This window comes from Monodelphis domestica, chromosome 6, assembly GCF_027887165.1.
Source record: "Monodelphis domestica isolate mMonDom1 chromosome 6, mMonDom1.pri, whole genome shotgun sequence".
Taxonomy (NCBI): Eukaryota; Metazoa; Chordata; class Mammalia; order Didelphimorphia; family Didelphidae; genus Monodelphis; species Monodelphis domestica.
In genome coordinates, this window is record NC_077232.1 from 227,824,002 (window position 1) to 227,839,405 (window position 15,404).

The window sequence follows — 15,404 nt, forward strand, 5'->3', positions numbered from 1 at the left end:
CACTGGGATTTCTGATTTTTCCTTTGCTGGGTCCTCCCCCTCTGTTTCATTCGCTCTTTGCTCATTACCTGTACAGAAGCTGTCTATTGTAATTTCTTTCTTCTTTTTCTGTTGTTTGCTTGAGTTTACCCCCTTCTTTTCTCCCTGTGTTTGTCTGTGCTCTTGCTCCTCTCATTTTTTTGGTTTTGAGGCTGTCAGTCTCCCCTCTTGGAGCTTTGTCAGAGCTCTTGGTTCAGTCTCTAGGGGAGGAATGTTCGCTTCCCTGTCCTCTGGAGGCTTTTGATTGGATTGAGTTCAATTGGGTTGGGCTGTACGTGGTATGAAGCTCTGAGACCCTGAAGACTCCTGGATGGCTAGGGCGCCCAGGCTCTCTCCAGTTCTCTCCAGTTGCTTCTCCACTGTCCACAAGTGCCTTTGCCCGCCTCCCTAAACTCTGAGGAGTTCTGATGGGATTATATTTAACTGGATTGTTCTGGATGTGCCCCGAGGCAACGGTGAGACTGGAGCCCGATGGAGGGACCCAGCCATGGCCCGTTTCTCCCTGGCTTCCTCCTCGATGTCCAAGCTGGATGCTCAGAGCCCGGTGCCCCTCTGCTCACAAGGTAGACCCTGCAAACCAACACCTTTGCCTGCTCAGAGGTTCCCGCTGCTGCTGGGGGCTCAGCACTCTGGGTTGTGGGGGAAGGGTCCTGGGACCTTCGCTCTGCCTTCCCCTTAGCCCTGAGTATTCTCGGATTCTGGCTTTTGGGGGGTGTACCTTTTGATTTGAGTCCAGAAGGAGGTTTCCCTGCTTCTGTCCTGTAGTTCAGATTGAATTTCGGTGTCCTAGGAGCATTCAGTCTGTATTGGTTAAGGAAGGGTCTTTTATGAGGTCTGAACTTTTGCTGCTTGCTAAGCTGCCGTCTTGAGTCCGCCCCCCCCCCCCATAGCTTGAATTTTTTTTGATGCTATCATCTAATATTTAGACTTTATTATGGTACTGATAAGATTTTGAGGGGAGGCTTAAGTGAATTCCAATACAAGAAGGCTCACAGCTGCCCCTTACTCTTCTTACACTTACCTATCTTTAAAATTATAAACTATAAAGATCTAGTAGTATGGCATTCTCTCAGACCAGTGCCCAGGTAGTTCAGGTCCAGAAGTGGAAGAAATGAGATGTCCATAATCCTTTAAATAATAAACAATGAGACATTAATTTAGCTCCTGTAAGAGAGAAATGTTAAATTCAGGGAAAAGATTGTCATGTAGGATAAAACACTGATTCAGTTGATTACAGCATTCCAGTGTTATTCATGTATTTGTAGTCTTTACCCTCAGGAAGAAGCCTAGGGTCTCACATTTAGCAAGTGTCCAAGGCCAGATTTGAACCTGAGATCTATCATCTCTAGTTCTGGCCCTCAACCCAATGAGTCACTTAACTAGCCTCATCCAACAATTTTTTCAGAGAGGCCCATTCTAACTCCCTAAAAGAATTTCTCTCACTCTTTTTTACATTCTTGGGCATAGTATATTGCTTATTTATACTATTATTTCTCATTTTTAAACTTTTGTTTAAATCCTGGCTGTGTTAAGTATTCTGTGACATTAGGCAAACCACTTAATCTCTCTGAACCACAGGTCCTTCTCATTTGTAAAATAAAGCAATTTAATTAGATGGCCTCTATGATCCCTTCTAACTCAAATTCTATGATAGTTTAATTTACCCATCTCTTTTCATCAGACTTGTCTGTATTTTGTTGCATTTCTTACCTGCAAGTCATTGTTATGTGCCACAGGCTCATTATGCTTTCCATGGATCTTTCTATTGAAATTTAATTTAAGAATTTTAGTTCTTTTGAGATTTCCATACCCCCTTCTCTGTCTCTCTGTTTCTCTGTCTCTCTCTCTGTCTCTCTGTTTCTCTGTCTCTCTGTCTCTCTCTCTCTCACACACACACACATACACATGGTTTTTTGTAGTAGTGAACACCTTCATAAATTAGTTATGTGTTTATGTCTATCACATATAAACTACACATATGTTTTTGTCCTTCATTTTTGAAGAGGACCAATGACATCACAGGATGATGTCTTGACTTGTTCATGAATTAGATTTAAGTGAAGCAGAGTTGCTGCCCAAAGGCATAAGCCTCACAATCTTTCTTCTAGAATCATTCAAGTCCTGTGGCAAGACATATGTCAGGAAGACTGGCAAGGACCTGAGATTCAGTAGATGACTGGCATCTCTGATGTCTCACCAAGCTCTAAGCACTCCACTGAGCATATCATAGCCACCTTCATGGCTACTGAAACACGTTTTCCCTCATCTACTTGCCTGGGGGTAAATATTCCTCTAATTCACTGATAGGTTTGAGGTCTTCTGGTTACCCTCAATCACATTTAGCCCATCTGTCCAGATGGTGTCCTGGGATTTGACCACTAAATAAGACAGTTTCTTATAGCCACAGGTGAGAGAGAGTTTGGGGAACACCAAATATAGATGAGTAGCCCTGAGAAGGGCTTGACAGATCTTCATACTGGAGACGCTAATCCTTCTTGAGAATGAACTAAGTATGAATAATACCATTTAGAAATGACTATCACTTAATAATCTGACAGGAGAAAAAAACTCTTTAAAATCATAGTAATTTTATTCACAATAGATCCACATTTGCTTATTATTATGTGGTTGTTAGTACTAATTATTTATGGGGGGAAGAAGACAGGCAGCTTTAAAAAAAACTAAATGTTTCCTAAAGAAATCTGACGCAAAATGTGGTTTTAATGATTGGAAAGAGGGTCCATGTATGAAAGAAATAAAACATGCACTGTGTGGTTAAGGAATTTTTTTTCAAATGATATGTTTCTTTCAAGCCTCAGAAGGATGCCATGGGCACAATTTTTCTTTGCCAATTTTACACTTAAGCACTATTATCCCCCAGAGCATATGCCATGTGTTCATTTTGGTCATATTTTCATTGTTTATTAAGTTACTAAAGTTAAATACCTCGTAAATCATAGAAAACTAAATCTCAGAGAAATTTTATGAAGTGATCAGTGATCATTTTCAGGAATGTGTACCTGGCAAGTCTAAAAGTAAAGCATCAAAGACAGATGGTGATCTACCTATACAAAGATCACCAGGGACTGTGATACCACTCCTTGGTAACATCTTCTAGTGTGGTCTTATCCTTAGAATCAAGTTCATCTTGATATATAGGTTCTTGAAATGGAAGTTTATTTTTCCTTGTGAGGCTGATTGGTCATCTGTGAAGGCAAAACATTTGGTGTAAATTCTTCGCTCTAATCTCTCTCAGGATTTACAGTGGAACCAAGGGCACTGGCAACACATGAACCATAACAAAATCCTCAGGTTTCCATCTGCCCAAAGCAGATTTGTAGCATCTATGTCCAGGAGGCTTTCCCACTCAAATGCATCTCCTCTGGATGATTTCTTTCACATCATTTTAAAAATGAGTTTTAATGCTACCATTTTAAAAAGTCTCCATTTTAGATATGTATCATCACATCACTCCATTTCTATGATCATTTTCTATTTAGATAAATATAACATCATACACAAAACAAGCCAATACACAATTTTGCCAAAATCCATGAAAGAATTCTGATATCTGTCCATATCCAGGAGAGAAATTATGGCAGAGAAGGGGACAGGGATGATGGGAAGTTGGATAGATTAACTTCTGTACAATTATTAGGAGTGCCAAAGAAATAAATATATAGTACATTTATAAAGCCACTATCATATGACAGGCACTATTCTAAACAGTTTAAATATATTAGCTTATTTGATCCTCACTACAACCCTGGGAGATATTGTTGTCTCTAGTTTACTATTGGGGAAACTGAGGCGAACAGTGACTTGTCAAGGTCATACAACTAGTAAATATCTAAGGCCAGATTCAAACACAAGTCTTTCTAATTCCATTGTTCTATCCAATGCACTACCTCGCTAGGAGGGAAGACTAAAAATCCGTTTCAGAAATTGAAGGAGATAATGAAAGGTATAGAGTGAGGTGGTATATAAAGAACTCTACATACACATATTTATCCGTCCTTTTAACACAAGGCTTTTTTCCATTATAAAACTCCTTTGCAAAATGAAGTGTCTGTGTATTTAGAATATTAATTGATACAATATTTAGCATATTAAATATTTTGCTTTTAATAAAGTAGCAACTACAAATGAACAGGCTTCTAAGTATGTCTCTTTTGGTATATGTCCAAATTGCTTTCCTTTTTAGAGAGGTAAATTGTGAGCCAAGAAAGACCTCTTCAATAAGACAAACCAGAGAAACACAGGGAAGTTTTTAATTTATTTTTTCATTTTCTTTCTGGGGACCTGGGTTGGGAGAGAAATCACATATTTTATTTTTGCCTTTTTAACAAAAGGGAAAAAATCTCTATAAAAATGTAAATACGTACTCTATATTGGGTAGTTACTATTATTAAGGAAATTTAGACTCAGAAATTGTTTGCCAAATATTTCTCTCCCATTTTTTTCTGTTTTGCTTTTGATTATTTTTTTTGGAAATTGACAAACATTTATTAAATACCTTCTATTTGATTAAAAAAATCTTTCCATGGTTACATGATTCCTGTTGTCTCCCTTCCGTCCCCCTCCTGGACTTGACAAGCAATTCCACTAAGTTATATATCTATTATTACTCAAAGTTTATTTCCATATCATTCATTTTTGTAATAGTGTAATATTTTAAACCAAAACCCAAAATCATATACCCATATAAACAGGTGATAAAGCATATTTTTCTTACATTTCTACTTCCAGAGTTCTTTCTCATACGTTCCTCAAGATTGTCCTGGATCATTGCATTGTTATTAGTAACAAAGTCTTTTACATTTGATCATCCCACCATGCTTTAGTTGCTGTGTATAATGTTTCCTGGATTCTGTTTATTTCACTCTGCATTATTCTATTTAGATCTTTCCAGTTCTTAAAGAAATCATCCAGTTCATTATTCCTTATATTACTAGAGGTTTTGCTATTGAGAATGATAGCCAGTTATCATCAATTACTGCACATTTGTCAGTGTGTTAGAAAGGGGAAATTTTTATGAATAACTTAATTCCTAATCTTATTCTTTAAAGACCTGTAGGCTATGGCCAAATGTTTCCTCTAGGTGATAATCTTAAAATTTAAGAGTTAAAATTCAAAAGAAATTAGAAAGTCCCAGTTGGAGACACTTCATGGAGTCATGGCATTCTTTAATATGAGGGTACAGGTTATTTTAAGAGTATATCTACAGTAAGTTTATATAGAAAAATGGATTTACTGTGAGAAACAACCACCACTAGTACCAATTTCACCACCACAATAACAATATCTAGTACTTACATAATGCTTTCAAATTTACAAAGCATTTTATATTTTTTGTCCTCACAATAATACTATAAAGCGATTGCTATTGTTATCCTTGTTTATCAAAGTATGAACCTGAGACTGAGAGATTAATTTTAATTATTGTTTGTTTTTAATTCCCAGGATGTATTTTAGTAATTAACATATACAGTATCCTGCATCCATGAAATTTATGGGCAAAAGTAAAATTTGGATTTTTTTTTCATTTAAAAGGCAAAGGTGAAACTATAGAGAAACAGTGGGACATTCATGTGTAGGAAGATTCATATATTCCAAGGGCTTGTTCTTCTATGGCTTGAAAGTAGGCAGAACAGGCATTTCTAACCTCTTCTCACTCCACCTTCTACAAGAGAATCTTTCATTACTGGCAGAAGGGAAAGCAAGATATTGGGACCAAAGTCTACTACTCTGCTCTCCTCAGAAAAAGAGATTACTGGACTAGAATTATATCTAACTGCTCTCTTCAATATTATTTATGTAAGGGATATGATCAGGTTTCACCTAACTTTTGACAGTTTTATCATTTCTGATAAAAAAAAGAAAATACCAAGCTTTCCCTCTTTTGTACCAAATAACAGTTTCACAGTCAACACAAATAACAAATCTCAAAGAAAACCATTTATCCAGACACAGCAAAACAGGAATCAAAGATAGTATACATAAAAGAGAATATATATCAGATAATACTTAGTGATCACCACCATTGGTGGTGAGATATTCTAGTTCAATTAAAAGATAGAATGCTGGATCTTAGCCAAGCTAAAACTCCTCAGGGCATCTTGAGTGGCATGTTCTGTTTATGGAGACTTGCCTATTCATCTTCCTAAAGATTTTTTTTTTACAAACTTAAAGAGAATTGGACTCTTCCATTTTCTCTCTTAAACTCAGAAGCCATAGTGAAGACTCCACATTCAAAGACTTGAAGTTTGACCAGTTCATGAAGAATGCCCTTGAGGAGGCCTGAAATAGTTAGAATTGACAACACTTGAACTTTAACACTTTCTTTAATTCAGTTCCATTCCTTAAACTGGGCAAAGCATTCACCTTCACCATTAAAGAGAGTTCCATATCAATACTCTCTGAGAAGATAGTCAAAGTGCATGATTTATGGGGAAGGAGATAAGTGTAGTATTGAACAACCTTAAATTTTAAAATATGGTAGTAGGACATCCAAGTGTCAATGACAAACATTTGCAAAACAAAACTGGAACTCAAAGAGGTAATAGACCTATGGATTCAAAGTTTGTCCTCATAGAAGATTCTAGTTGAAGCCATAGGGACAGACAGGCTCACCCAGATAGTGAATAGAGAGAAGATCATAGGAAAATAAAAAAAATTCAGATATGATATATATCGAAGAATTCCCAAACAAGTTCTAAATGTAATGGAAAAATATTGTGCTATAAAAATGATAAATAAGACCATTCAGAGAAACCTTAGAAAATGATGTACAAACTGATAAAGTGAAATGAACAGAAATGGAATAATTCATACAATGACAGTGTAATAATGAACAATTAAAAAAAAAACTCAATAATTCTGACCAACATTGTTTAACCATGATGTCAAAGGAACTATGACAAAAATGTTACTCATTTTGTTGAAGAAAGGTAATGAAGTAAATATGTAGAATGAGTTAAACATTATTGGATAAAGAAATGGGTAAGATTTAGTGGGTCATATAGACATGAAAAGACACATTTGTAGGAAATGAAAAAGAAATGTTTAAACTATTAACAAAAGTCTTTATAATAGCCATTTAAATGATATCATAGAGTACAGTATATTATATATAAAACTTCCTACTAAACAGACTTCATGAATATATAGAAAACAAGATTCCCCCAAAAATATTTTTTCATTACTAATATTACCTTTAATGGCTTCTCTGACTATAAATTAGTACAAAAAACTTCTTATCAGCAGCTTAATGTTTTTAGGCTTTCATACAAATTGTACACTTTCTCATAAAAGTCAGTTGATACATACAAAATTTCTTAAATGATAGAGAAAACAATTTTACATAGAGAGACATTTCTGAAAATATCCCTTTAATAAGTTTTATATAGGCTGTTTGAAAAATTGAAGTCCATTTATCACATTTTTCTCTTCCTCAAAAACAATTTAGTTTTCACTCCTCTAAAACTGGTCACTGTTACAAAGACTATTTCCTGTGTTTTTTTGAAATGCTAAATCATGACTATATTGTTGAAGGAAAAAAAGGAAGAAAGGAGAAATAAGAGGAAGGAAATTAAGATGCTGAAGTTACTGTTTAGAAAGAAACTCAAGATATAACTAGATCCAGAGTGGAAGACTCTAAGAACCTAAATTCTTGTTTTTAAATGGCCTAACTTGAACATATGCTAGTTTTCATCATTATATTATTTATGTCTTTTGATTGAATAACAAAATAGAAATAATATAAGAAGTAATCAGGTTGTCCCTCCACAGTGTCTTTAATAACACAAATAATAATAACAATATGGTTCAGATGATTTGAGACTTCAAATTATGAACCATCACAACCCTAAAAGAATTACCATTTCAGATCACTAAATCCATGGTTATTTTAAATGAGGTCTTAAATATTGCTAAAGAAGACTTTGCTATGAATTTGAGAAGAAAGATTCTCAAATAAGAATTTAGAGGAACAGAAACTAAGAAAGCAAAATAAGGGAAGCAATCAGTTGAGACTAAGCAATATAAATAATGCATAATAATAAAAGAAAATTAAATGCTAATTAATGATAATGGTTGACCTTGATCAAGAACATAAAAGTAGCAATGAAACTCCTTACCTTTTTTGTAATGGTGGGGGACTGTGAAGGTTGAAACATGACATATATTATCAAATTTTATTCCTTTCTTGAGGTCTTGATTAGTTTGGTTGACCCATTTTTTTAAAATAACTTTTTTGTTATTGTTGTTTACAAGAAAGGCTTAATTAAATACATTTCTAAGTGAAAAAGGAAGTGTGCCATTAATTTATCTAGGATGAGTCGTAACAGATTCTAACTTTGAGGAACTGCTGCTAACCTCATGATTTTTGGAGTACTCTTTTACTACTTTTTCTGCATTCAGGCAAACAGTTTGGAAAAGGTCCAGTCCTGTCCAGGAGAACCCAGTCTGTAAAAAGAGTGTGTTAGACTTCCATTCCTCATACTCTCTCTATTAAGTCTCCCAGTCAGAATTATTTCTTTTATGGTCAGATTCAAACAAGAGGACAATGAAAATGTATTCAATGTACAATATGATTCAAGAATGGGACATGAAAGTTGTTCCTACATACAAAAGAAATGCTAAATATAGAACACTAATAAAAAATTAACAAAATCAAATCGATTCAGTAGCATCACTATTTTGTCAGTAATTTGAAGCTACTACATAGACATCATAAGAATGTACAGCAATTGCAGGTTGATCAACATTTTCCATTTCATCTTAGTTTTATGTTGACTGAACAAATCTTGCTATCTTATCTGTCTTCTGGTAAAATGTCCAGACTTAGTTTCATCTTCTTGTTTGATAGCTATGTTTTCCCAAAAGCTTAGGAATAGTTATCTAGAAATCCTTCAATATAAGTTTGCTCCTACCATATTAGGAATCAGTTTTGCTCACTGGACTCAATCCTTCAGGAAATCTTTAATTGAGGTCACTTCCAAGCCTGGAGATGTCCATTTTGGACTCAATCTTTCTTAGGCAAAAGACTTGATTATTATTTATTTTATTTTATTTTTTACAGGTTACATGTTGATACAATTTTCTTTCTTTTTTAAAAAAGTTATTTCTTCTCAAGATTACACAGTGTTGCAATTTTTAATAATTGTTTTCTGACATTTTACTATCTATGTTTTCTCCCTCTGTACTACCTTTCCCTCTTCCCCAAGAGGGCAGGCATTATTGTATTATAATTGTTCTACTACTAATACACATACACTTATAATAATAGTTATTATTATTAAGTATAAACCATATGTGTGAATTATATATTTCCATATTTATCATGTTGTGAACGAAGACACATATCCCCAAAATGGCAGTGAATAAGATAAAAGTTGTACATATGTTCTTATATAATACATATTTCCATGATTATTATGTTATGAAAGATACATATTGCTCATATTAGAGAAAAATTCATAAAGGAAATAAATTGAAGAATGTTTTCTTTGTTTTTTTTCAATCTGCATTCAGACCTCAGTTCTTTGTATAGCAATAGATATTCTTATTTGTCATGAGTTTCTTAGAGTTGTACTGGATCCTTGCATTGTTCATAAGAGTTGTCATTCACAGTTGATCATCATACTTCATTGTTGTTACCATGCACAATGTTCTCTTGGTTCTGTTTACTTCAGGTGGCATCATTTCCAACATTTTTTTAGCTTTTTCATGATAATCTTGTTTGTCATTTCTTATGGAACAATAGTATTCCATTACAATTAGTCTGAAATCATAATTACAACCTCTGTATTTTTTACTTTGACTGAAACATAGTAGAATCCGTTCTGTTCTAGCCATTTACTTTTTCGCTGTGGTTGTCTCCTTGCTGTAAATATGGTTCTTTTAGATAGCATACTGTGGAATTCTGACTTTGAATCCAATTTGCTCTCCATTTCCATTTTAGGGATGAATTAATTCCATTCACTTCTATAGTTATGACTATTAATTATATTTTGCTCCATCTTTTTTCTCTGTTTCTCCTTCTCTTCTTTTCCTTTCAGATTTTCCTTGTTCATAAATATTTTGTAGCTGAGTACTACCCCCTCAATTTCTTTCTCCCTTTTGTCTATTCCCCTGTTTTCTTATTCCCCCTCTCCTTTTTTCTTCCTTATATACTAAAATGGGTTTTTATAACTAACCACATGCACATATTGTTCCAATTATGCATCAGTTTTGATGACGGTAAGGTTCAATAACTGTCTTCTACCTGCCCCTGCATTTTCCCCTCCAATGTATTGATTTTTAAATGCTTCCTCATATGTGATTGTTTACCCTAATTTTCTCTCTTTTTGTCTTTTCTAAATGTATTCATCTTTCTTAATGCTTGATTTTGTTTTTCTTGTTATTGCTATTTGTTTTTGGAAGTCATCTGATCCCTAGCAACTTACCTTCTACTTTCTGGCTTTGTATTTGTTTACTTTTTCACTTTCCTAATAGTGATGGAGTTCATAAGTTTCTTCCATACCTTAAGTATCTTTGGAAATTTAGGCATCTTAGGTTTTTCAAGTATCATAGATATATTAAATATTTTAGTTATCACTTTATGTAGGAATTTAGTTTAACTCCATTGTTTTCCTTAATTTCCATAAGTATCTTAGGTACTTTAAGTATTTCTTGTATCATAGATATTTTAAGTTTCCTAGATAATCTTTTCCAATGTGATCAGTTTAACAACCATTGAGTATTTTGTGTTTTTTCTTCTTAGACATCCCTTGAATTCTGAATATGATCATTGAATTTTCTCTTCAGCTTTGGTTGTTTCATCAGGAATGCCTGGACATCTTCTGTTTCATTAAATGTGTATTTATTCCCCTGTAACAGGGGTCCCCAAACTTTTTACACAGGGGGCCAGTTCACTGTCCTTCAGACTGTTGGAGGGCTGGACTATAAAAACCTAACCCTAACTCTAATCCTAACCCTAACCCTAACCCTAACCCTAACCAGGCAGCAATAAACACAGTGCAGAATCCTCTCCCCCAGATCATTGGTCACCATGCTGATGGCTTCCATTGTGCAGTTACATAATCCTTCGTGCAGCATCTTATTGTAAGGTATCATGTAAAGGATTATGTACATGAGCAACACTGCACTTTGTGGCACTGCCACATAAAGTGTTCCTCTCACTGACTACCAATGAAACAGGTGCCCCTTCCATTAGTGCATGGGGGCTGGATACATGACCTCAGGGGGCCACATGTGGCCTGTGGGCCATAATTTGGGGACCCCTGCCCTGGAGTATTATGCTCAGTTTTACTGTGTCAATGACTATTGGTTGTAGTCTAGGTTATTTTTGCTTTGTGTAATATCAGATTATACAACTTTGAGTTCTTTAATGTAGAAGTTCCTAGGTCCCTGTGTAATAATACTGACTGTGGTTCCACAATATTTCATTTTTTTTATGACTGCCTACATTATTTTCTTTGTGACCCAGGAGTTCTGGAATCAGGGATTGTTAAATTTGGGCTCTCTTTCCAGTATTGATTGATTGATTCTTTCAAGTTCTACTTTCCCCTCTTGTTCCAGAATATCAGGGCAGTTCTCCCTGATAATTTCTTGCATTATGATTTCCATGCTCTTTTTTTAAAATCATTGTTCTCAGATCATCCATTAACTCATAGAGTATCTCTCTTTAATCTGTTTTCCAAACCAGTTTTTCCAGTATGATATTTCAACTTCTATTCTATATTTTTATTCTTTTGGATTTCTTTTGTTATTTTCTGATATCTTGGAGTTATTTTGGTATATTTTAGTTATTAGCTTGCATTTGTTTAATTCTAATTTTTAGGGAGCCATCTCTTTGAATTGTTGTGTTCCCTTTTTTAGAGTATTTTTCCCCTATTTGAGATTTTGTATTTCCTTTTTTTTAGGAATCTGTTTTCTCTAGTGGATTTTACTCTAAACTTTTGATTTTTATCATTTTCTTTTCTAATTTTTCTTCTAAATTTCATTTTTATTTTCTGATCCTCTTTTGAAACTCTTTTAGGAATTCATTTTGGGCCTGATATTTTTAAGATCACATTTGTCTTTGAGGGTCATAGATTTCCATTTTTGCAGTACTGTCAATTCTGAATTTTAATTTTGATTTTCCCTTTTGTTCAAGTAGCTTTCTAAGTTCAGGTCCTTTCTGTGTCTCTTGCTCATTTTGGGGTATGGGAGTGCTTTTTATAATCTTTCCTATATGTTAAGAACTTAGCTCTACTTCTAGAGAATGGTGGAGAGAATACTATCCCTTGGTTACAATGGGCACCCTGTGCAGTAGATTTGGGTGGATTCCACTTCTCAGTTGTTATTTCCCTATGGTGTTGCAACTGTCAGGATGTTCAATACTGTTTTCAACAATTGTTTTTTGACATTTTGTAATCCACATTATTTCCTTCACTTCCACCCCCACTTCCATCTCCCTCTGATGGGAGCTACTATGTTTTATAATATTACTAATAACACATATATACATATCATATCTAATTAATATTAAGTATAATAAATATATGTATGTTATATGATATATATTTCTATATTCATCATGTTGTGAGAGACACATCACCTTTATCAGACAAAATTTCATGGAAGAAATGAAGAATTGAATGCCTCAATACACCTTCAGTTTCCATTAGTTCTTTTTATGTCAGTGGATATCCTATTTTTGTCATGAAAAACTTGGAGTTCTCCTGGATCCTTGAATTGTTGATAGCAGTTAAGTAATTTACAACTGATCCTCATGCACTATTGCTGTGACTATGTAAAGTGTTCTCCTGGTTCTGCTCACTTTGCTTTGCATCACTTCATATAACTCTTTTCAGATTTTGTTTTGTTGTGTGGTACTCTTGTTCATTTCTTATGGCACAATAATATTCCATTACAATCACATACCACAACTCAATCAGCTATTTTCCAATTGTTGAACATCTCTCCATTTTCCAGTTCTTTGCACCCACAAAAGGATCTATTTTCTTATTTGAGTCTTTGTACTTACTTTTTAAGATAGTTATTTTCCTATTTGATGTTTTGTAACTTTTTAGGGATCTGTTTCCTTTGGTGGGTTTCTTTTCTTTTCTTCTCTTCTCTTTTCTTCTCTTCTCTTTTCTTTTCCTTTCCTTTCTTTTCTTTTCTTTTCTTTTTTTTTTTACAGATAATTTCCTTTCCCCTGTCTTTGATTTTTGGGATATTGACCTAGTCGGGGTATTTCTGGGTCAAGGGGTACAGCAGAACACGTTTTATTTTATTTTAAAAATTAATTAATTAATTAATAATATTTTTCCATAGTCCTATTATTCATGTTCTTTACCTCCCCTCTTCCTTCCCCACTCCTTGAGCTGACAAGCAATTCCTTGGGCTATACATGTATCATTGTTCAAAACCCATTTCCATATTATTAATATTTGCCATAGAGTTATTATTTAAAAACCCCCCAATCATATATCCATCAAATCACGTGATCAATCATATATTTTTCTTGTGCACTTCTATTCCCACAGTTCTTTCTCTGTATGTAGATACATTCTTTCTCATAAGTCCTTCAGAGGACACATGTTTTAGATACTATGTGTTCATGACTCTTTGGAGGATGATGATAAGGCAATGAGGTTGAGGAGGAATCAGAGCCACTCTGACCTTATGGAACTCTCAGAAGACATACTGCAACAATCATAATGCATGTTTTAGGTCATGGAAAAAAAGAGAACATGAAAGTCTCTCAAAATTAATTTCATGTGTCTAGGAAAAGGGCCTCACAAAACTTCTACATGTGCATCTGGGACTTGGAGTGAAAGTTTTGAGCATAATTTTTTGAGATGACCCTCATTATAGAATGGATTTAAATTGATATATTATTAACTGCAAGAAATTAAAAGAAGTAGATGAAAGCCTCTAGTCCTATGGCAGGGGTTTACTGTTACCCAGTTCATATTAGCTACTGACAGCTGATTGTTAAATTTTGAGTAAGAACATTTACACCTTAGAAATCAGGCAAATGTTACAAGTTGTAACTTGATTCATTGTGTTTTCTTATTTCATTTTAAGAATGTGTGGAAAAACGTTAATGGTGAATATTAAATTTTAAAAGTATGTCAAAAGTACTTTTTCACTCCCAAAGAACTGGTTGTTAAACATTCATGAATAAACCCTGTTTGAAGGTCTTAGAAAAAAGATATCAATAAGAAATCATGAAAGAATTCTTTTACTAATTGAGAAGCAGTAGCTTTGATGCAGTGATGTACGCATTGGCAAATGTATCTTACATTCGTTACCAGTAGGTTATCCTAAGCAAAGAACTAATTATGTTTTATTGTTGTGTGATCATTCACCAGGAAAGGTAATTTCTGAATTATCCTTTCTCTGTTGTTAAACCAAAGCAACTACATAAATACAATCTCAGGAATACTTTCCCTTTAAATGTCTGGGATGGAAACATTTATTGAAAAGGAAGTTAGATATGAGGCATTGGAATCAAATTTTGCCTTTACATTTTTAAATTTAGTTTCTTTTTATCATGGATATAGGAAAAAAAACAATGAGAATTACACCTTAAAGCAGAAGGTAAATTGCACACAGAAATATATACATATGTACACATTTACATATTTGTACAGGTGTGTTTAATGCAGTAGGGATTAGATGGAAGCACACTTCATGGAGTGCTTTGTATATGCCATTTGAATAAAAAGAAGTTAAATATACTGGTTAGTATGATAAATAAAGGTGAATTTTTGTAAAAATAAAACAAATTAGCAAAAAACTTTTCCCAATTTTTCAAGGGAAAACACATGGCATGAGACTGGACTTTAGCCCTTTGTGATGAAAAGCCATTCCCTTTATTAATTATCCTCTTGGATCTATGATGCTAGTAGTGTCTATTTTCATCAAGTAGATTAACTAATAAACTTAGAGAACTGGTCTACTTAGTGAATCTAAAAAGTATTCAGACCATCTCGGATCACTTCAAATTGATGTATTTGAAAATCTTCCTAGATGGGCAGGGAAGCGGGGGCAGTTCCTTTCCTTCAAGCTGGAATAATGGTGGCTGGATGCACAAGGCAAATATAACACTTGCCCTAACCAGGCAAGTTTTAGACTGGATTTTCACTTGACTGGCTCTTAGTTTTTGTATTTCTTTTCTGAGCATAGGTGATTGAGTAAAAGCTCTGAGATGGAAGTTTCCATCCTCGGAAATGCCACTGTATATTCAAGAGCTTGGGAACATTGACCTCTTGAAAATTGATCCTAGACTGCTTTTTGTGCCTGCGGTAGGAAGGATCTTCTTTTTACTAAGTCGATATATCCTTGGTGTATATCCTTGGTGCTCCTGG

At 34.3% G+C, this 15,404-nt stretch overlaps 1 protein-coding gene and 1 pseudogene across 1 annotated transcript in view; both read left to right on the forward strand.

Annotated features, from left to right (window-relative positions):
* Nucleotides 1-15,404, forward strand: part of TENM3 (teneurin transmembrane protein 3) — a 3,501,974-nt gene that overhangs the window by 1,203,962 nt on the left and 2,282,608 nt on the right. The window lies entirely within an intron of this gene.
* The window catches only part of LOC130455234 (DNA-(apurinic or apyrimidinic site) endonuclease-like), a 44,156-nt pseudogene that overhangs the window by 27,442 nt on the left and 1,310 nt on the right, over nucleotides 1-15,404 (forward strand).